Source organism: Trachypithecus francoisi, unplaced genomic scaffold (assembly GCF_009764315.1).
Source record: "Trachypithecus francoisi isolate TF-2019V2 unplaced genomic scaffold, Tfra_2.0 Lachesis_group20, whole genome shotgun sequence".
NCBI classification, from domain to species: domain Eukaryota; kingdom Metazoa; phylum Chordata; class Mammalia; order Primates; family Cercopithecidae; genus Trachypithecus; species Trachypithecus francoisi.
Window position 1 is genome coordinate 49070868 of NW_022681466.1, and position 21365 is coordinate 49092232.

A 21365-nucleotide genomic window follows, 5' to 3' on the forward strand; every position below is an offset into this window, starting at 1 on the left:
TGCACTCTAGGTGGGAGACAGAGGAAGACTCTGTCTCAAAAAAAAAAAAGTTGTTTTGCTTTTGTGTAGCTTTTGTTGTTTTGTTTTGTTTTGTTTTGATAGAGACTCTCTCTTTTGCCCTGGCCAGAATGCAGTAGCGCAGTCACAGCTCACTACAGACTTGATCTCCTGGGCTTAAGCAATCCTCCCACCTCAGCCTCCTGAGTAGCTAGGACTACAGGCACATACCACCATGCCCAGCTTTTTTTTCTTTTTTAAGTATAGACGGAGTCTCACTATGTTGCCCAGGCTGGTCTCAAACTCCTGGGCTCAAGCAATCCTCCCATCTCAGCCTTCCAAAGTGCTAGGATTATAGGTGTGAGTCACCAAACCTGACTACTTTTATGTAGCTTTGACAAGTGCAGGAAATGTCTTGCCTCTGCCCCTCTGTCAGAATATCTCTAGAATTTAAAGTTAGTGAGGACAGAAAGCACATCCTTGGCTTACAGTCCACAGGGCCTGGCAGTGCCTCAACAGGCTGGACACTCCTTGGACTGCCACATGGACTCCTTACTGTGGTTAGTTGCTGTCAACCAGTCCTCTCGCCAGCATGCAGGGTGGGTTTGGCAGCACCAGGCACAGATTCACATGCTGTCAGTGTTCTTCTGAAGTCCCCTCTCTGGATGGTGACCTTGTTCATGTGGCCATTTTTAAAGCAGAAAGTTGAATCCCAGGTCAAGTCCTGCCTTGCAGTTCCAAGAGGCATGTGCTGTCCCCCTTCACACTTGCTGTGTACTGGTGATGGTGGGCTGGAGAAAGACCCCACTGTGGTCTTATGAAAAGTGGTTGTAGAGAAACTAAGCAGCACTGTATGGAATGGCTGATAATTGCTGCTGTTGGTGTTAGTTCCTATCTGCTTAGGCAGAGGGTTGGGGCTGAGGAGGAGGAATGTTAGTGGAGATTCTATGTAACTGTAAACTTCCTCTCTATTGTAAGAAGGATTCTCTTGAAAGAAAATGAAAAACAGTTCCAGATGGTCCATGGAAGATATTTCATGGTTGGAAACCTATTCTACCTCCTTGTTAAGAGTAGCTATGCCTTGGCTGAACACGGTAGCTCATGCCTGTAGTCCCAGCACTTTGGGAAGCTGAAGCGGGAGAATTGCTGGAGCTCAGGAGGTCGAGGCTGCAGTGAGCCATGATTGTGCACCTGCACCCCAGCCTGTGCAACACAGCAAGATTCTGTATCAAAAAATAATAACTATACCTTGAAAATAGGGGTCCATACTTACCAGCCCACAAAAAAAATAAGGCTTTATGAAGAGGAAGTACCAAGATCTAGATAAAGAGTCTCTAGCTCCTTTCAGTTATCCAACTAAGATGTTCACTTTGTATTTAGGTATTAATCTTAGGCACAGACACCATCTAGGAGTCTGTAGTGCCACATTTTCATACATAAATGCACACTTGAAGATTTTTTCAAACTCATAACTGACAAAGGACTTTATTTGAATAGATATGTGCTACCTTAAAATAGAAGACTTAGAGGCTATTTGAAGGGCAAATAATTTGATGTAATCTAAGAAATATATTGGAGGGAAAAGAAGAGAGGGAGTTCTTGCTGAGTTCGGAACAACATAGAGCTGATATTTACAGAGGAGCTATTATGTGCTGAGCCAGAAGTGGGGATAAAACAGTGAACAAAACCCAGACCCTGCCCAGGGTTTACAATCTGGTGGGGAAATCAGATGAGTAGACAGGGGATTACAATGCAATGTGTTAAGTACATTAATAGGGGATGTACGTCAAAGGGGCAGTTAACCCTTTCTTGGAAGATCAGGAAAGGCTCCTAAAAGTGATGCCAATATTGAGGAAAAAATAATAAATACAAGTTGATCTGGAAAAGAGACCAAGGGTCTTCCAGGCAGGGAATAGCATGTGCTAAAGCCTAAAGGCAAAACCATCGTGGCAAACAGGTGTATGAGGGTGAATTAGGAGACAAATAGCTGAATGACCTAGAGAGAAGGACAAGTAGGTGGGGAGTTTTGGGAGGAGGTAGGCAAGAGCGCAGGAGGAAGCATGCTCTCTGGTCCAGTTTCTCCTCGGGCTGAGTGACCCTGCCTGTCCTCCATGTTAGCTGTTGTCACTGTCACTGAAGGTAGCTCCAGGGAGCCCAGCATGCTGCCCAGTTCTCTCTACTTTCTTCTGTGGCATCTGAGACTCCAGGATGGGCTCTAATTAGAAACTGCAGGGAGGGCTGCTGCAGTGTCTCTCGGCCCCAGAACTGATATTTCTGGGGCAGAGAGAGTTGGGTCCTGAAAGGTGAAATAAATGTTCCTTTCTAGCAGGTTCTGATCGCTTCTCGGCCATTTGGCTAAGATCAAGTATAGCAGCGTTCTGAAACTGTTCCCAGCGTGGAGCAGGTTATCAGATGCACAGCTCTGATGTCATACCTTACTCCTCAAGAAAAAAAGTTCTTGGTTACCTGAAAAAGAAAAAAAAACCAAGGAATTTTAGAAATCACTTGACAAGAATGTCAAGATATACTGACTAGAAATCAAACCACAGCAGCTGCTTCTCACAGCTGCATGCCATGTGGCGACCTCGTTTGAACGGTTAGTGAGGCTTAAAATAGCCAGGAATGTAAAACTCTTCAGGATCAGGTCTCTCAGTGAGATAGCCACGGAAATCCACGTGGGGAAGGAGAGAGGGGAGGTTTGTCTTGAAACCGTTGGACCAGTGGTCAGAGGACTATCAACTGACAGCCAAATAAATCATACCAGAAGCCTGCAGTTCCCCACTCCTATGAATGATTGAAGCTAATGGTGCCCATTTGACAGATGGTGAAAAAAGCATGTTGGCCCCTGAATGCTTGCAGATTGAGAATTCCTAATCTGAGCTAAAATCCAAATACAGTTGACTTTCTAAGGAAAACGAAAGTAACGAGAGGTAGGCCAGGTGTGATGGCTCATGCCTGTAATCCTAGCACTTTGGGAGGCCAGTGCAGGAGGACTGCTTGAGCCCAAGAGTTTGAGACCAGCCTGGGCAACATAGCAAGACCTTATCTCTACTAAAAATTAAAATCATTAGTCAAGGCCAGGCACGGTGGCTCATGCCTATAATCCCAGCACTTTGGGAGGCCGAGGTGGGCAGATCACGAGGTCAAGAGTTTGAGACCAGCCTGACCAACATGGTGAAACCCCATCTCTACTAAAAATACAAAAATCAGCCAGGTGTGGTGGCACGCACCTGTAATCCCAGCTACTCAGGAGGCTTAGGCAGAATAGCTTGAACCCGGGAGGCGGAGGTTGCAGTGAGCCGAGATCATGCCACTGCACTCCAGCCTGAGTGACAGAGCGAGACTCTGTCTCAAAAAAAAAAAGAAAAACAGGCATGATGGCACCCACCTGTGTGGTCCCAGTTACTCTGGAGGCTGACACAGGAGGATTGCTTGAGCCCAGAAGTTCGAGGCTGCAGTGAGCTATGATGATACAACTGTACTCCAGCCTGGGCGACAGAGCGTGACCCTGTCCAAAGAAAAAAAAAAAGTAATGAAATGTAGAAGTAAATAACTTCTTCATTTTTTCCATCCTACGCCCGAGCCTGTTAGCACAGAGTTTTTTTTTTGGTTGTGAAACTAAGACTGGGACTTTCTCACCAATAGAGGGAAGAATGAGTTGACATTAGAAGGAAGCATGCTCCACCAAAGACAAAAGCAAAATGATGCTTTTTTTATTGTGGGAAATTCAAAACGATGCATATACTCATTCAGCCCCAGAGAAAACAGATGCACTTTCCCAAACATAGAAAAGGACCAACAATTTTTTTATTCCATTTTTCTTGTAAGAAAAACTAGTTTCCCCTGGTTGTAGTAGCTCTGTGGCAATCATAGTAAGAGCAGCAGCACATGCTGATTATGCACTGCACTGTGCTCCAGGCACTGTGCTGAGAGAACTCTTTGCCATGGGTCATTATCTTTTGATCTTCACAAAGTCTGTATGAAAATAATACTACCGTCATCCCCATTTCATGGTTGAGGAAACTGAGGCTTGGAGAGGTTAAGAAGTTTGCCCCGAGGCTTACTGGCTGTTGGGAGAAAATGGGATTTGCCCCGACCACTCTCACTCCAGGGCTGGCACTCTTTTTTTTTTTTCGAGACAAGGTCTTGTTCTGCTGCCCAGGCTAGAGTGCAGTAGTACAATCGCCGTTCACTGCAGCCTCGACTTCCCAGGCTCAGGGACTCAGCCTCCTAAATAGCTGGGACTATAGGTGTGCACCACCATGCCTGGGTAGTTTTTTGTAGAGATGGGGTTTCTCCATGTTGCCCAGGCTAGGACTGGCACTCCATTGTAAAGCTCCTCGGGCACTGTTTTGTCGTGAGACTGAATGGAATGATTTTTGTAGTCTTCTAAGTCTCCTGTGGAGAGCTTTTCTGTTTCTCATTTGCATCATGCTCTTTCACTATTGGTGACATTTCGCACTTCTGCCCTTTCCTTTTCTCTCATGGACTCCATGAATGAACACTGAATCGGAAATGTGAAGCCCAAGGTGAGAGTTTCACTTCCGCCCCTAAGTGATCTTGACAATTCACAACCTCTTTGGGCCTGGTCTCTTGTCTGTAAAAGGAAGTTGTTGAGTGAGAGCCAAAGCCCACCCCTGTGCTAAATACCTTTCTTCTCTTTCCCCTCCCCGACCTGCCTTCCCATCTCTTTTCCCTTCCTTCTCTTCCAGTCCACTGGCAAGGCCTGGGTCCCACCTGATCCTCTTTCCTCCCATGTGGTAGGCAGGCAAAGGCAGTGGCATTAGTTGCACTGCTGTCTAAGAGGCATGGGGCTCAGTGGCTCACGCCTGTAATCCCAGCACTTTGGGAGGCCGAGGTGGGTGGATCACAAGGTCAGGAGATCAAGACCATCCTGGCTAACACGGTGAAACCCCGTCTCTACTAAAAATACAAAAAATTAGCTGGGTGTGGTGGCAGGCACCTGTAGTCCCAGCTACTCAGGAGGCTGAGGCAGGAGAATGGCATGAACCCGGGAGGCGGAGCTTGCAGTGACCCGAGATCGCGCCACTGCACTCCAGCCTGAGTGACAGAGTGAGACTCCATCTCACAAAAAAGAGGCATGGGGGACACTCAGACTGAGGAGCCTGACAGCCACATGATGTTCGTGGTGGAGCCCACAGGCAGCACTGGCCCTCCTCAGTGGGTAATGAGCAAAAGCTGGCTGTGCGGCTCCTCTACCCCACTCATTTTTCTGTGTTCTCCCTATCATTAGGATCCTCATACTGCCCCTTAGCTCACCCTCCTGCTTCGTGCCAGGCCATCCCAGCCTCCACCAGTCCCTCCCCACCTCAGCATCACCTCTCAGTGCTCTGCGCCCCATCCCCTGGGAACTCTGCTGTCTATTCAGGAAGCAGTGAATCATGTCTTCCTAATATGTTCACCATGCATCCCTTCCAGCCAGTATAATGCTTTAACTCATTGTAAGTCAACAGCTAAAACTTAAGGCCTTAAAGAAACTAGAGTAGTTTGGGACAAAATTCTTTCATTCTGACCACCAATGGGGGACCCATTTTTTGTGAAAAGGCTTTCATTATAACCCTGAACTCTGTGGTTTCAACTCCGCATTAGGCCACAGTGTCAGGCCTTTAGTGGTGAGATGGAAGCAGGGATAGCAAATGATGTCATAATCCATGAAGAGAATTTATTTCATACCTCTATCATTTTTAGTTAATGTTTTGCTTAATTAATTTTAATTATTTGCTTCTAGAGGATATGTAAATTTTATTGATATTGGATTGAATATTGAATATTTACTGAATATTTGGAATATTTCAGAGAAACTGAGGTTTTTTGGTTTTTTTTTTTAGACAGTTTCACTCTGTCGCCTAGGCTGGAGTGCAGTGGCATGATCTCAACCCACTGCAACTTCTGCCCGCCAGGTTCAAGCAATTCTCCTGCCTCAGCCTCCTGAGTAGCTGGTATTACAGGCGCCTGCCACCACACCTGACTAATTTTTGTATTTTTAGTAGAGACAGTGTTTCACCATCTTGGCCAGGCTGGTCTTGAACCCCTGACTTCGTGATCCCCCACCTCGGCCTCCCAAAGTGCAGGGATTACAGACATGAGCCACCGCACTTGGCTTAATTTTTTTATTTTTAGTAGAGACAGGGTTTCACCATGTTAGTCAGGCTGATCTCGAACTCCTGACTTCGTGATCTGCCCACCTCGGCCTCTAAAGTGTTGAGATTACGGGCATGAGCCACCGCACCTGGCCCTGAGATTTATTTATTTAATCTAGGTTGGCTGGCTAGGGTTCTATGGACCAAGAAGTACTCACTACCCATATCTCAGCAAATTAATGTTTTCCCAAAACATTTTAAATTATTGATCATGAATTTAACTAGCATCTATATTTAAATATTCCTTGACGCTATGGCTACTAAACATAGGAGCAACTTATATGAGGAAATGAAAATTCCTCCGTAACCTCCTCACAGTTCTTTTCAGTTTGTTCCTGATTATGTGGGAATTTACGGGCCTTCATCACATGAAGTCCGCCTCTACAGAAACACTGCTTTACTCTTCACTATCATAGCACTCATTTTGGATGACAGAGACAATATGCATTTCTTGAGCCTTCTCTTCCCTATTTTAGGTGTGTTTCTAAGGAGTAGGTTGGTTGTCATGGTTCAGGATGGAAGAATACTGGAGTAGGCAGCGGAGGGAGGCAGGCCATCTGGCCCTGAGGGAGGGGTCTTTAGGAAATCAGTAGACAGCCTGCTGGCCAGAAGCTTTTAGATGTGTTCTTGCTTAAAGCTGAACTCAAGGTCAGATCTTTTCTCAAGGCCCAGTTCTAGACTTCTAACCTTCCAAACTGAGGTCTGATCTTTTGGGTAAGCCCATGGAAAGATTGTGTGTTGTCTCCAGGTTTTGCTGAACAAAGTGGCCCGATTCCCCACCCCATGTTCTCAGCAGCTCAGTCCTATCATTCCCTGATTGATTTCCACCCCCTGCCATTACAAATACCACCTGCAAGGAAGATGAACTTTGTCAGTCACCTTTGAATATAGTGCAGTTTGAATTCTGGAATGGAGAAATAACAGCAGTTCACACATATTATTTTTATTCTTCATTTTTCTGTCAGTCGCTGTGGCAAGGTCCTAGGATACCACAGTGGCTTCTAGGATAACCAAAGAACACATATGACTTAGGATGGACATAGCATCTGTCTAGATAAACAGAAGAGTGGTTAGGAAATGGCACTCCAGTCAGACCCATGGCCTGTATCCTGGAAGCCCCACAGCAGCCCGAGCAGAGCAGTCGGAAGGCAGCTGCCTGCCAACCCACACCAACCTGTCACACGCCTATTATTCATCGACATGCCTCTCTATTATCTCACAAAGCATGGTGCTCCAGACCCAGGAGAGATGTGTCATAAAAGGGAGACTTTGCCTGATGGGTAAAAAGACATATGTTCCTGCCCCCGTTTTGCTATTCGCTGAGTTTTCAAAACCTCCCCAACCACACCCCTTGGCTCTTTGTGTGACTTCATAGCAAGGCATTCGTGCTAACAGGATGTTTCTGGGCCCAGTCGCTATTGCATTCCGGAGGCTGACCTCGGGAAGTCCTCTCTGTGAACTTTGTGCACAGTGGTAGGGTCCATCACCCTCAGCTAGTGTGCGGCAGGTCCCGTACTACTCAGCAGTTACAGGGATGGTTCAGACCGGTTTCCACCCTCACAGAGTACAGCCTCATGAGCCTTTTCCTATTCGTGCTGAAATACAGTTTGAGAGATGATACCATGAGTTTGGGCTTTGCATACAAAAAAGAAAAAAAAAAAAGGTGCACAGATTGATTTTCTTTTTCTGGAGCAGGAATCTGAGCAGGAAAAGTGTCACGTGAAGCAAACTGCTGCAGTATGGCTCCTGTGGGCCTGAGTCTTCAGGGTTGCCACTAATCCTATTTCACATGGCTGCGGGGGTAGCCCTTTCTCCTCCCTTTTTAACTATTTCTGGCTAAGACATCGCCCTGGTTTAAAAAAAAAAAAAAAAAAAAAAGCTTGCTGTTTACCCACATCTCAATTTCTTAATGTTTTTATCATATATTGATCCAGTACTCTTAGCCGACCCAAGTCCCTATCCTCTTCCCCTTTCAGTTCCCTTTCAGCAACCCAGTGAGCTCATCAATATGCCAGCAGATGATCTAAGCCCCAAATCATCACCTTCTCGGGAAAAACAGACAAACAAAAACAGCCGGAAGGAGGGCGGGCGGGCTGGGAGGGGCTGTCGGCTAGGCGGAGAAGCGCGGCCGGCCGGGGCTGCGGGGGGCTGCAAGGGGGGCGTGCGCGCTGGCGCTCGGGCTCGGGCGGCTGCTTTGCTTCAGCCGCGGGCGCTGGGGCCAGCGTTGCCTTGGCGACCGCGTCGCTCTCCTAGGCGCAGCCTCCGCCCCCGCTGCCGCAGCCCACCGGGCTGGTGCAGATTCCCTTTGTCTCCTCCGCCTCCCCCCTCCTTGCTTCCCTGCGTCCTCCCCCTTCCGCCTTTCCTTTGTCGCCCCGGATTCCCCAGCAGCCGCCCTTCCTGTGCTCGGCTCCCGCTGCAGGTGCCCGGGCCCGTGAGGACACGGCCTCGCCGCCACCCCCACCCGGCCCGCCCAGTGCCTGGCATGAAACCAGTGTTTCAAAAAGCGGTGCCGGGCTGAAGCGCTGCACAGGAACTTGCTTTCCTCACCTGGGCGGCCTCGCTGGCCTTCAGCCGACGTGTACCGCGCAAAGCAGAGCTAGGAGACGTGACAGCCCCTTTTAAGGACCCAAGAGATTCCCCACGGATCTATTCCCCTTCCTTCTGTTTGAGAGGGAGCGGTGTCACTTGGTGAGAGGGAGGAAAAGAAGGTGAGACGGCGTCCAGTGTCCTCTTGACCTGGCTTGCTTGGCCTTCCCTGCAGCGAGGTGGGGCGCACATCCCCTACCCGGGCCGCAGAGAACCTGTCGGCTGCAGAGTTCTGCGACTCGATGGCATTGCGAGGCCCAAAGCAGAATTTCCAGGGCCTTTGAGAGTTGAAGTCGTGATTTGGGGGGAGGGGGTTCTGTGAGCAGAAAGTGCTGCTGTTAGCATTCACGGTCACCTAGTGATGAAGAGTGCTGGGGATTTGGCCACAGTAATGGCCCTAACCCAGAACCCTCTTTGTCCTGGAGCAACATAGCAGCTCTAGTGGCACTGGCGTCAAACATCAGATTGGCTCATATTCTAGCCGATACCTCTTCGTGTGTGCCAGTCTTAGTGTTGACTGATACACCCCAAGTGGGACTGTGGTTGCTCGTGAGGAGGGAAACGGAGGCCGGGCGACAGGGGTGGAAGGAAGTAGGCTTTCCCTCTAAATGCTTTGGGACCTGTGAATGGCATACCATGTGCATTTCTTATTCACTCTTTAAAATGAGATGTTTTAATATCACTTTTTCAAGAAAGCTACTCCCCCGAGAGTAAATAAGATAGATTAGGTTTCCCGTCACGATTCCATTGCAGTCTGTACTTTTACCATGAGAGCTCTTTGCAGAATTGTGAATAAACAGTAATGAGTGTGTAATTCATGTTTACAAGAGTCTTCCACACCAGGCTCTGAGCTCCATGAAGGCAGGAGCAAGACCTGTCTTACGCACCACCGTTCCACAAGGGCTGACACACAGGCTTTAGTCAGTGTTGAAGAAAGAAATGAGAAGGGGACAAGAAAGAGGGTGATGGTGCAGTGGTGGGCCAGGTATTGTCCAGGGAGTGATGGCAGAGTGACAGGCCAGGTGCTGTCCAGAGGGTGATGGCAGAGTGGCAGGCCAGGTGCTGTCCAGAGGGTGATGGCAGAGTGGCAGGCCAGGTGCTGTCCAGAGGGTGAGCTGGGGTGACAGGAGGGGTGCCCATCTCCACGTCCTCCTCTGAGCTCTGTGACCCTCAGGGCCCAGCCCCTCGTTCACAGGCACTTCTAGAATGTTGTTCCAAATCATTCTTGTAACTCTTTCTAGTATCTGTTTAAGAATTGTCATAATAAAAAGTATGATTAATCAATTAAATTGTATGTAAGGGGAATCCTGTCATGTGCTAGGCCAGTTCCCAAGCAGCTAATTGGAGCATTTATCTGAAGCAAAGCAGGGCCAGCTCTTCTTCCAGTCGTTCCCAGGGAGGGTGATGCTTGGATGGTTTACAGTGGTGATGCACAGGAAAATCACCCAGGGAGCTTTAGCAATGCGACATTCAGGGGCCCACAGGCAGACCAATTGAAGCAGAATCTCTGGGGTTGGAGCCTGACCACTATTTATTTTTCATAAGCTTACGTGCAATCAAGGTGGAGAATCTTTGCTCTATGGGCTCCCGGAGACAAGAGGAAATGGCGACAGACACTCACCAAACCCAAAGATTCCATTTCAGCTGACACTGATAGACTTGAGGCTAGACAAAGAGGCTGTTTGCTTCAGCCCGCTTCACATTGTTTCAGTACTGCTCATAGAACTTCTCTTTGCCTTAAAATGCCTCTGGATACCCTCCTATGACAATCATTTAAAACAAATGTGTGACTGCCTAATCAGGGCACAAACCATTTTTTCAGACTTGCCTGGGCAGCAGTGACCTAAATATTACTCAGGGAGTCTGACTTCCAGCTCCAGAGGAAGAATGTATTTGGTTTGATTGTTTTCTTGCTAATAAAGTTGGGCCAGTAATTCAAGGTCCCCATTGGGATAGCTGAACCCTTCGATGCTATGAATTAGTTCTTTAGACAGAAAGCAGTGGTGTCGAGTTTTTATTGAATTATTCGCCTTCCACTGGAATCACTATGCACCCATGCTAATTTGTTGTGCCATTGTTAATGGATATAAGATAAAAGGAGCAGGAACTGGAGAGGATGGTGGAAGTGGCCCAGCCCATTTACACCAGCCAAGTATATGGAGTAAATCTTGGGAAAATGTGTCCATTTAATCCACTTACAAGCCAAAGGGTGTTAGTAGCAGCAGATCGTTCTGCTCTCTCTCTCCCAGGTAACCCTGCAGACAGTAAATAAGGCCTGTATTAGAAGCCACTAAAGCTGTAAACACACACAGCAGGGAAATCTGCCTAAACTGCCCACTGAGGTATCAGATGCAATTGGCCTTCTACTAGAAGTGTGTCTGCACTCAAGGTCGAGCCAAATTTGGCAAGAAGCCATATGGAGACACTTCACATTTAGATCTCTTAGGAGACTGGGGGCAGGGAAACGAAGTTTGCTCTGGGGCTCTCAAATCCAATCGGTGATTCCAGAGAAAATGGGGACTCTTCGTGGCAGGCAGGAAAAGGGCAGATGTGGCCTGAGAGAACCCACACTCTGGTTCCCAGCCAGCAAGCTCCAGCCTGGATCTAAACAACCCATTTCTGGGAACTTAAAATAAAAAATCAGAGAGCAGTCAAATGGACTGGAGACCCTCACAGGGCCTTTGATGTGTCTACCGGCAGCAGCATGGTGAGTGGTTTCTGTGATGTGGGATTCCAGAGCAAGAGGCACTGGACCATGGCCACTGGTTCATCTCTCATTATAGGGCCAGAAATAGATGCCCCATCCCAGGAAAAGGGAAATAAGGCTGTATGGAATGTTTCATCTGTTGGAATATTGTTCTGCTCTGCCTGACAAGATTACTGAGTTCTCAGTTCTGTAGCAATGGCATTGAGTAAGAGTCTGAAAATTGATGCATTATGTACTCGCTTAAAATAGCAAATGCAGAATAGAAAAAGCAGAGCTGCTAGGAAGTGTGCAGAACATATTGATAGAAAGACCTGCTTTGCCTCTGTTATTACCAGCATGAAAGTGTGTATCGGAGCAGGGGGTAGACTTTCCATCAGAAGCAATTGAGCAGTGGAGGCTCTTTTACCGCAGTGAGACAAGGGTACATTTTTTTAGCCGACATAAGTGAGTGTAAATCTTTCTGTTCTCAAACAGGTGGTAGAAAGTGGCAATTTGTTTCTTTTCATCTTGGTGTTCTGGCTTGGTTTATGAGATAGCTGCCTCTGTTTTAACTTTTTTGAATTCCCCTCAGAACAAAAATCCCCCACCACCTGCTACTTAATCAAATATTCTTCACTGTGGATTATAGTTGCCTAGATGGGAGCAAGGTTCAGTGACAGTGTGATGGAAAATATACAAAAAGAACTATGTCGTCATCCCCAAGAAGGAAGCATTATCCTTTGTCCTTAAAAATGGGATTTAAGGCCGGGCACAGTGGCTCACACCTGTAATACCAACACTTTGGTAGGCTGAGGCGAGAGGATTGCTTGAGCCTAGGAGTTTCTAAGGCTCTAAGGAGTTTCACATCTAAGACAAGCCTGGGCGACAAAGCGAGACCCTGTCTCTACAAAAAAATCAAAAAAATTAGCTGGGCATGGGGGCATATACTTGTGGTCCCAGCTATATAGGGGGCTAAGGCAGGAAGATGACTTCACCAGGAGGTGAAGACTGCAGTAGGCCATGGCTGGGAGACTGGGCGAGACTCTTTATCTCAAAAAAAAAAAAAAAAAAAAGGCAGGAGGAGGGGATTTAAAAATACTGAATAACATGATAAAGAGTCCTTCTGGAATCGACAAGTCTTTTTGCCCTAGAAGGTGGCATAGTTGCTTCTTAAGGGAATATCCGTGGTCAGGGGCAGAGGCCTTGAGAGGCTGGGCAAATGTCCTTTCAGCCCTGGTATCATTGTCTAACCAGCATTCCGCACCAACAGCCTCCCCCATTCAAGCGCTTACTCCATTAACAAACGTTAATGGGGCACTTATTCAATGCCAGGCACTGCACTAGCCACTGTGCATATATTTTCTCCTTTAACTCTCTCCAAAACCCTTTAGAAAAAAGAACATTATCACTGTTCATTATCCCAGTTAAGGAAACTGAGTTTAAAAGGATTAAGTAATTGCCCAGAGCCAGGCCATACAGCTGGATTTGAACCCTAAACTATTGATTCCAAACCTTGTATTCTTCCCACTATGCCTCCATTGTCTCCTCTTTTGATTAAGCAACATTCCTAGAAATACAGGGAACCTAGAAGGCCCCTGTCCCCATCTCTTTCCTGCTGCTGCTGCCAGCTGGAATGTCTGACTCCCGGATGTGTTATAACTAAACTTCTTAAAGACCGGTTAGTATCTGAGAAAAATCCCTTTTTTCAAGCCCAGCAAGCAATGTGATGTGCTAACAGCCCCTACATCGTGACTCAAACTAACTATAATTTACCGATTGTTGTTGGACATTGACTAGTTTCCAAATTTTTATGGGTCACCACGATTTTGGAAAGTGTGACCTGCTATTTACAAAGCAAGGATTAGACCTTCCCTCTTTTCCCCTTTATAATTTGCACTATTGCTTCTAAGAATACTGTTTTTTAAAGTTTGGACATTTTCAGATAAAGATTGCTGGAAATAATAGTGTTAAAAGTATTTTTTTTAATAAAAGAATAACATCGAATAAAAAGAAATCTTGGGCATCCGCGGTGGCTCACACCTGTAATCCCAGCGCTTTGGGAAGCCAGTGTGGAAGGATGCCTTGAGCCCAGGAGTTCAAGACCAGTTAGGGAAACATAGGAAAACCCTGTCTCTACAAAAAAAAAATTTTTTTTTTTTTTGAGACAGAGTCTCGCTCTGTTGCCCAGGCTGGAGTGCACTGGCACAATCTCAGTTCACTGCAACCTCCACCTCCCGGGTTTAAGCATTCTCTACCTCAGCCTCCCGAGTGGCTAGTATTACAGGTACGTGCCACTATGACCAGCTAATTTTTGTATTTTTAGTAGAAACGGGGTTTCACCATCTTGGCCAGGCTGATCTTGAACTCTTGACCTCGTGATCTACCCGCCTCATCCTCCCAAAGTGCTGGGATTACAGACCTGAGCCACCACACCCGGCCAAAAAATCTTTTTAAATTTGCATGGTGTCATATGCCTGTAGTCCCAGAAGGCTGCAGTGAGCCATGATCACACCCTATACTGCAGTCTGGGCAACAGAGCAAGACCCTGTCTATTAAAAAAAAAGAAAGAGGCCGGGCGCGGTGGCTCAAGCCTGTAATCCCAGCACTTTGGGAGGCCGAGACGGGTGGATCGCGAGGTCAGGAGATCGAGACCATCCTGGCTAACACGGCGAAACCCCGTCTCTACTAAAATATACAAAAACTAGCCGGGCGAGTTGGCGGGCGCCTGTAGTCCCAGCTACTTGGGAGGCTGAGGCAGGAGAATGGCGTAAACCCAGGAGGCGGAGCTTGCAGTGAGCTGAGATCCAGCCACTGCACTCCAGCCTGGGCGACAGAGCGAGACTCCGTCTCAAAAAAAAAAAAAAAAAAAAAGAAAGAAATCTTAAGGAGTTTGGGGTGGGTGAGAATGACAGCCAGGTTGCTGAGGCACAGCTGTGCAGGCAGGCTTACCATTTCAATGCTAAATTTTCAAATTCCAGACTTTATTTGCTGTCACTTAATATAGCACAGCATCACTGTAATATTGTAAGTGCTGATTTTATAATAGAATTTTCTTACAAAAATAGGTTTTGTGAAACAATTTTGATATATGATAAACTGTTTTGACACATGATCTACCTTGCTGGATCACATCTATTCCTTTAAGGGAGAGAGAGCACTGAGCCCTATTTACTTCTGGGTCTACGTGGTGTGTAGTGAAACCCTTTGCATCCTTTTCCAGAGGAAGTCAAACTCAACACTGTCCAAAACCAAATTCATTCCCTCTTTCCACCTCCTCCTCCATCACATGAGCTCAAAACCTGGAGACATGGTAGGGTCTCCCTCTTATCACCCACATTCAGCCAGTCACCACGTTCTCACTCCTAAGCATCTCTCCAGCGGGACGCCATTCTTGCCCTCTCACGATCACAGCTCTTTCTGTCTTGACTTACGGTTTCCTAATTGGTCTTCCTGCCTCAAAATGCCCCCATCAGTCAACAGTCCATCTGCCATACTTCCTAGTTTATCAGTTTCATGTATTGGCTCTTTATTAAGCACCTACTATATGCCATGCCCTCTTTTAGGTACAGGGGATACAGACAAGGTCCCCCCTCCCATGGAGCTTACCTTTGGGCAGGGGATGGAAACCATAGGAAACAGACAATTAACCAGCTAAGTATCAAACAAGTCCATTTCAGTTAGTGGTAAGCACACTGAAGAAAACAAAGTATTATCTATTTTCTCTCCTCAAGAATCCTTGGCTGGGCGTGGTCAGGCTTCAAGGTGCCTGAAACATAGCCCGCATTCATCTTGAACTCCCTGTCAAGTCCTCCTCATCCTGCAAAGGGCAACTCATTGCCTTCTTGTCTGTGGGGTCTTGGAGGCCACTGTGGCTGGAGAAACCCAGTTAGGCTTCAGGGAGAAAGGACGGGTAGAGCTTGAGGGACATTATTAAAGGAAGGAGAGACACTGGCTGAGCAGGTGAGTCACCTTCAACCCTGGTACACCAGGCTCTCTCCCTCAGCACCCTGTTTAGTGGCTCTGTCTTCATCCCTATCTGTGGGGAGTAGCACGAAAATGAGAAATCCTGACATGGACTTCTGGACCCAGTGCTGAGAGCCTAGTTTATTCCAATGATGCATCTGCATGGCAAAGCCATGCAAAGCCAGGACACAGCCTGAGAGGCCACACCCTTGCAGGGAGCAGGCGGAAGTCCTGGGCACCTCCCTCCACCCTGGGCCTGCTTAGCGCACTCTAGACCTTCCCTGATGCTGACTCTATTGCACCTGACACAGTAGCTCAGGAAGCCTCCCTCCCCAGGCTCTGAGCTTTCTGAGAACTGAGGCCTTTTTATTATTTATCTTGCATCCCAGAAGATGCAGATGTTTCATGATGGCTCTTCTTATTTTTTTTTTATTTTTATTTTTTTGAGATAGAGTTTCATTCTTGTCACCCAGGCTAGAGTGCAGTGGTGCAATCTCTGCTCACTGCAACCTCTACCCCCTGGGTCCAAGCGATTCTCCTGCCTCAGCCTCCCAAGTAGCTAGGATTACAGGCGTGCACTACCACCCCTGGCTAATTTTGTATTTTTAGTAGAGATGGGGTTTCACCATGTTGGTCAGGCTGGTCTTGAACACCGGACCTCAGGTGATCCGCCCACCTCGGCCTCCCAAATTGCTGGGATTACAGGCATGAGCCGCCGCACCTGGCCAGCTCTCTTTTTAATACATATGTCCCCAATGTGTTTGTGTGCAGGTGCTAACTGCTTTCAATGTTCAATTCTCAGGTGGCAGGGACTGGGATCCTGTTAACTCCTCTATCCAGTGACCCACAGCTACACACAAATATAAATTTAAATGCTTCTTGATAATGGTGAGCTGAATAAGCAAATATATGATGGCATTCCTGACAAACCACTAAAAATCGTCTGTTCAGGCTGGGCGCGGTGGCTCAAGCCTGTAATCCCAGCACTTTGGGAGGCCGAGACAGGCAGATCACGAGGTCAGGAGATCGAGATCATCCTGGCTAACACGGTGAAACCCCGTCTCTACTAAAAATACAAAAACTAGCCGGGCGAGGTGGCGGGCGCCTGTAGTCCCAGCTACTTGGGAGGCTGAGGCAGGAGAATGGCGTAAACCCGGGAGGCGGAGCTTGCAGTGAGCTGAGATCCGGCCACTGCACTCCAGTCCGGGTGACAGAGCGAGACTCCGCCTCAAAAAAAAAAAAAAAAAAGGAGAACAGAAATATAAGCAGGAAATAGCAAAGATGTCAAAAAAAAAAAAAACCTTAATACAGCAAAGGCGAAAACCTCTTTCAAACATGTAAAATAAAGCCCTACAGACATTAGAGCAAGAGCATCAAGAGATGAGAAGTTAGCGGGGTGCCTGGACATGGTTGCGCTGGCCTGTAATCTCAGCACTTAGGGAGGCCAAACAAGCCTGGGCAAGACCAGCCTGGGCAACCTAGTGAGACCCCATCTCTACAGGAGATTTTAGAAATTAGCCAGGCCTGGTAGCACACACCTGTAGTCCCGGCTGAATCTCAGGTGGCTGAAGTGGAAGGATTGCTTGAGCTCAGGCATTTGAGGCTGCAGTGAACTATGATCATACCACTGCACTCCAGCCTGAGCAACAGAGCAGCAAGACCGTATTTCCAAAAAAAAAAGAGTGAGCGAGAGAAGTTTAAGGAGAGTGGGGGAGGTAGAAGAAGGAAGAGATGTGAAGAGGCAGGGGAGGAAAGGACAGATGTCCTCTGATTGATGTGGGAGGGTCTCAAGGCTCCAGAGCCCACTGCCCTCTTGAGGGTCAGATGCTGGCGCAGGCGTCCCACCGAGGTGGCCCCAGCCCTCTGCTCACAACTGCTGTCTCATTTGTTTTGTGATGGGGCTTTGGTTTGGTTTGGTGGTGTTCTGTTTCTTTTTTTTTTTTTCTTTATTCTTCCCTCATATTTGAGGGAGCTGTGGGTATAGTTTTGTTCTTTTAGCTCTGGTTTTGAAATGTTTCATTATGCCTGGCATAAAGTATTAATTTGGGCATTTTGGCAGGGTCAGAGGAATGCAGCCTTTAAAGAGTACAGATTCCAAATAGACAAAGCAAAATGGAGCTTCCTCAACAACTCCGAGTCTGACATTGGTGGAGGGGAAGCAAAACAGAGAACTGATGCAGGGGTTGCCAGCCCTCTCCCGGGAGCTACACCAGGCCACCTCCAGTGCATGGAGGCCTTGCCTGGCCCACCTTGCCAGGGGAAGCCTACCGAGGCACAAAGCATAGGAACCTTTTGGTTGACAAAACAGAAACCAGGAGTCTCCATGGAGTACTCCCCAGGGACTACAGCTGGAAAGTCAAGACAAAGATGTGCGCTGGAGAATAGTAAAAAAAGCATACAAATTCTCCAAGCACCAGGAGAATGCCTCTTTCTTTAGCAGCCTGGAATCATCTATGCCTGGAAACATCAGTGTCTTCTGGCCAGACAAAGGCCGAGCAGTGAAAGGCGCTGTGCCTAGCAAGAAAAACATACAAGTGGTGAAAGTGCCTGTGCAGGGGGTCAGGGTGTGGGTCAGAATGTCCAAACGTCAGCATCGTTACAGCAGGTTCAAGTGCCTTGTCCTCTGACTCAGAAGCACCTGGTATTAAAGAATTCCATGCTGCAGAGGCTGTGCTCCACACGAGAGCTAGTACAGCATTTTAGTGTGGAAACTAAATGGAATGGAGGCGCAAATGCTGTTCAGGAGACAGCTGCCCTGGGCCAGGTCCTAGCCTCACCACTTTCCAGCTGCAAGAAGTTGCTTGACCTTTCTGTGGTTCTGCTCCCTCATCTATAAAGTGAGCAGAATGACAGTGCCCCATAATGACAGCTTCAATAAGCTTTAAATGAAATTACGTATGTAAAATGTTTAATACAGTGCCTAGTACATTCCTAATGAATAAATGGATGACAGTGAATTTTCAACCTTCTCCCCCCAATCCAGGACCCCTTTACAACTCCGCAGACATGATGCTGAGGAGCTCCGGGCCCAAATATTTCACTAGAAATATCTGCCCACATACTTTGGGAGGCCAAGGCGGGCAGATTACGAAGTCAGGAGATCGAGACCATCCTGGCCAACATGGTGAAACCCCATCTCTACTAAAAATACAAAAATTAGCTGGGTGTGGTGGTGCACACCTGTAGTCCCAGCCACTCAGGAGGCTGAGGCAGGAGAATTGCTTGAACCCGGGAGGTGGAGGTTGCAGTGAGCCAAGATCGTGCCACTGCACTCCAGCCTGGGCAACGAGAGCAAGACTCTGCCTCAAAAAAAAAAGAAAAAAAGAAATATCTGCCCATATTTCTGAAGCTGTTGCTGAGAAATCCTCATGAAGCCAGTGTCTGCTTATCTCCATTAAACCTCAGGACATAAAAATGACAACATGTTCATTGATACAATTCCCGGAGCTTCTCTAACCTTGCATATGTGCTTCCAAAGCCCATCAGTCCAAATGTTTTCCATCCTACCAAATGTTTTTATTTCACTGAGAACCTCATTAGCAGTGGGGAGGCAGCACCTAATACAGCATGTTTGGGTTTACAAAGCAAGGTAACGACTCACTTTGCAAGAGGATTCTTCAGTTCCCAAAAGGCACCCCTTGAACAGTGAGTGTCCCTAGTGCCTCTTCATATGTTTTCATCACACTTGACACATAAACAGCCCCTTACACAGAGCAGGATACCTGGCCGGGACATGTACCCCACCTGACCCTTTGTGTTCAACCCCACCCCACTGACTTGCCTCACTTCTTAACAACCCTGCTGTGAAGATGCGTGAGGCCAGCCTCTTGTCTCCCAGTTGAAGACATGTCTTATGTTGACATTAGCCCCAGCTGCTTTTTTAACCATGTCATTTTGTAAAAATTCATTCTTTCTATAGATATTTATGGGCTATATATATATTATGAACTATAAAATAGACATACATGTCTATTTTGTATCAGACACTGCACGAGGAGCTGTTGATAGGGACATGAAAGTGTTCGGCTCGTTGCTGCGCTCAAAAGCACACAGGAAACGGGGACCACAGCTAGTGATGTGCTGTTTTAGGGGCAGGTTGCATATAGGTTAAGACTCCAGCTGTGGCCTGGATTGTCTGGGTTCAAATCCTGCCTCTATCACTTTGGGCAGGCAGGTCCTTAGGCTCTTTGGGCCTTCTCATTTCCTCTTCTGAAAGGGAAATTCACCTTGTGCCGTAGTAAGTCCATGAATTGATATCTGTAAGGCACTTAAGCACTGTATACTGTTTGACTATTTGTCTTAGTCTGCTCAGGCTACCATAACAAGATACCATAGACTGGCCGGGGGAGGTGGCTCATGCCTGTAATCCTGGCACTTTGGAGGCCTAGGCAGGTAGACCACTGGAGGTCAGGAGTTCAAGAACAGCCTGGCCAACATAACCGAAATCCCGTCTCTACTAAAAATGCAAAAATTAGCCGGGTGAGGTGGTGGGCGCCTGTTAATTACAGCTACTCGGGAGGCTGAGGCAGGAGAATTGCTTGAACCAGGGAAGCGGAGCTTGCAGTGAGCCAAGATCATGCCACTGTACTCCAGCCTGAGCAAGAAGAGAGAAACTCTGTCTCAAAAAAAAAAAAAAGATACCATAGACTGGGTGGCTTGAACAACAGAAATGTATTTTCTCACAGTTCTGGAGACTAGAAGTCCTGAATAAAAGTCCAGCATGGAGCTGGGCGCAGTGGCTCACACCTGGAATCCCAGCACTTTGGGAGGCCAAGACGGGCAGATTATGAGGTCAGGAGTTCAAGACCAGCCTGGCCAACATGGTGACACCCCGTCTCTACTAAAAATACAAAAATTGCCCGGGTGTGGTGGCACATACCTGTAATCCCAGCTACTCTGGAGGCTGAGGCAGGAGAATTGCTTGAACCCGGGAGGCGGAGGATGCAGTGAGCCGAGTTCACACCATTGCACTCCAGCCTGGGCGACAGAGCGAGACTCCGTCTCAAAAAAAAAAAAAAGTCCAGCATAGTTGGGTTCTGGTGAGGGCTCTCTTCAAGGGTTGCAGACTGCCACCTTCTTTCTGAGTTCTTACATGGTGGGGAGAGAGAAAGCAAGCACCCTGGTTTCTCTACTTTCTGTCAGATCAAGGCCCTGCTCCTATGACTTCATTTAACCTTAATGACCTCTGTAAAGGCCAGGTCTCACAATACTGTCGTGTCAAAGGCTAGGGCTTCCGTATAAGGAATTGGAGGGGACACAATTCAGTCCATAGTACTATTGTTATATTATTATTTTATTCTCTTTTTATTTGATTTCTAATTTTACTTCACCGTAGACACAGAAGATGGTTTCTATGTGATGCTAATTCATAGGCTGTTATTGAACTTTCTTCTATGGTCTAGTATGTGTTCTGTGTGTACTTTAGAAAAATGTGTGTTCTCTAATTGTTGAATGTAGTGAATACACACACATACACCCAAGTTTTTTGTTTTGGGGGGAGTTTTTTGAGATAGGGTCTCGTCTGTCACCCAGATTGGAGTGCAGTAGCACAATCACAGCTCACTGCAGCCTCAACCTCCCAGGCTCAAGCAGCCCTCCCGCTTCAGCCTCCCACCTAGCTGGGACTATAGGCTTCTGCCACCACACCTGGGTAGTTTCTTTTTTATTTTTTGTAGAAGCAGCTTCTCACTCTGTTACCCAAGTGGGTCTTGAACTTGTGGGCTCAAGCAATCCATATCTGCCTCAGCCTCCCACATTGCTGGGATTATGGGAATGAGCTACCGCACCCAGCCTATTTTTACTTTTACTATGATTGTGGACTTGTTATTTTATCTTTGTGACTCATATATATGAGAGCATCTTCTTGGTAAACTGTTCCTTAATAAATAAACAAAACAATTATCTAATGAGCTTTTTTTTTATTTTCCTGAGACAGGGTCTCACTCTGTTGCTCGGCCTGGAGTGCAGTGGCA

General features: G+C 47.2%; 1 protein-coding gene and 1 long non-coding RNA gene across 3 annotated transcripts in view; one reads left to right on the plus strand and one right to left on the minus strand.

The window, feature by feature from the left end:
- Positions 1-21365, plus strand: part of MYO1D (myosin ID) — a 378217-nt gene that overhangs the window by 343269 nt on the left and 13583 nt on the right. The gene's annotated exons all lie outside the window — the stretch shown is intronic.
- LOC117067540 lies at positions 1487-8276 on the minus strand. 2 transcript variants are annotated; one of them, XR_004430777.1, is made up of 5 exons: positions 8201-8276; positions 7596-7753; positions 7333-7431; positions 7038-7159; positions 1487-2463 (listed from the first exon to the last, which is right to left on the minus strand). It is a non-coding gene; the product is annotated as an uncharacterized LOC117067540 (long non-coding RNA). The 2 variants fall into 2 exon arrangements; XR_004430776.1 differs by having other exon boundaries at positions 7038-7208.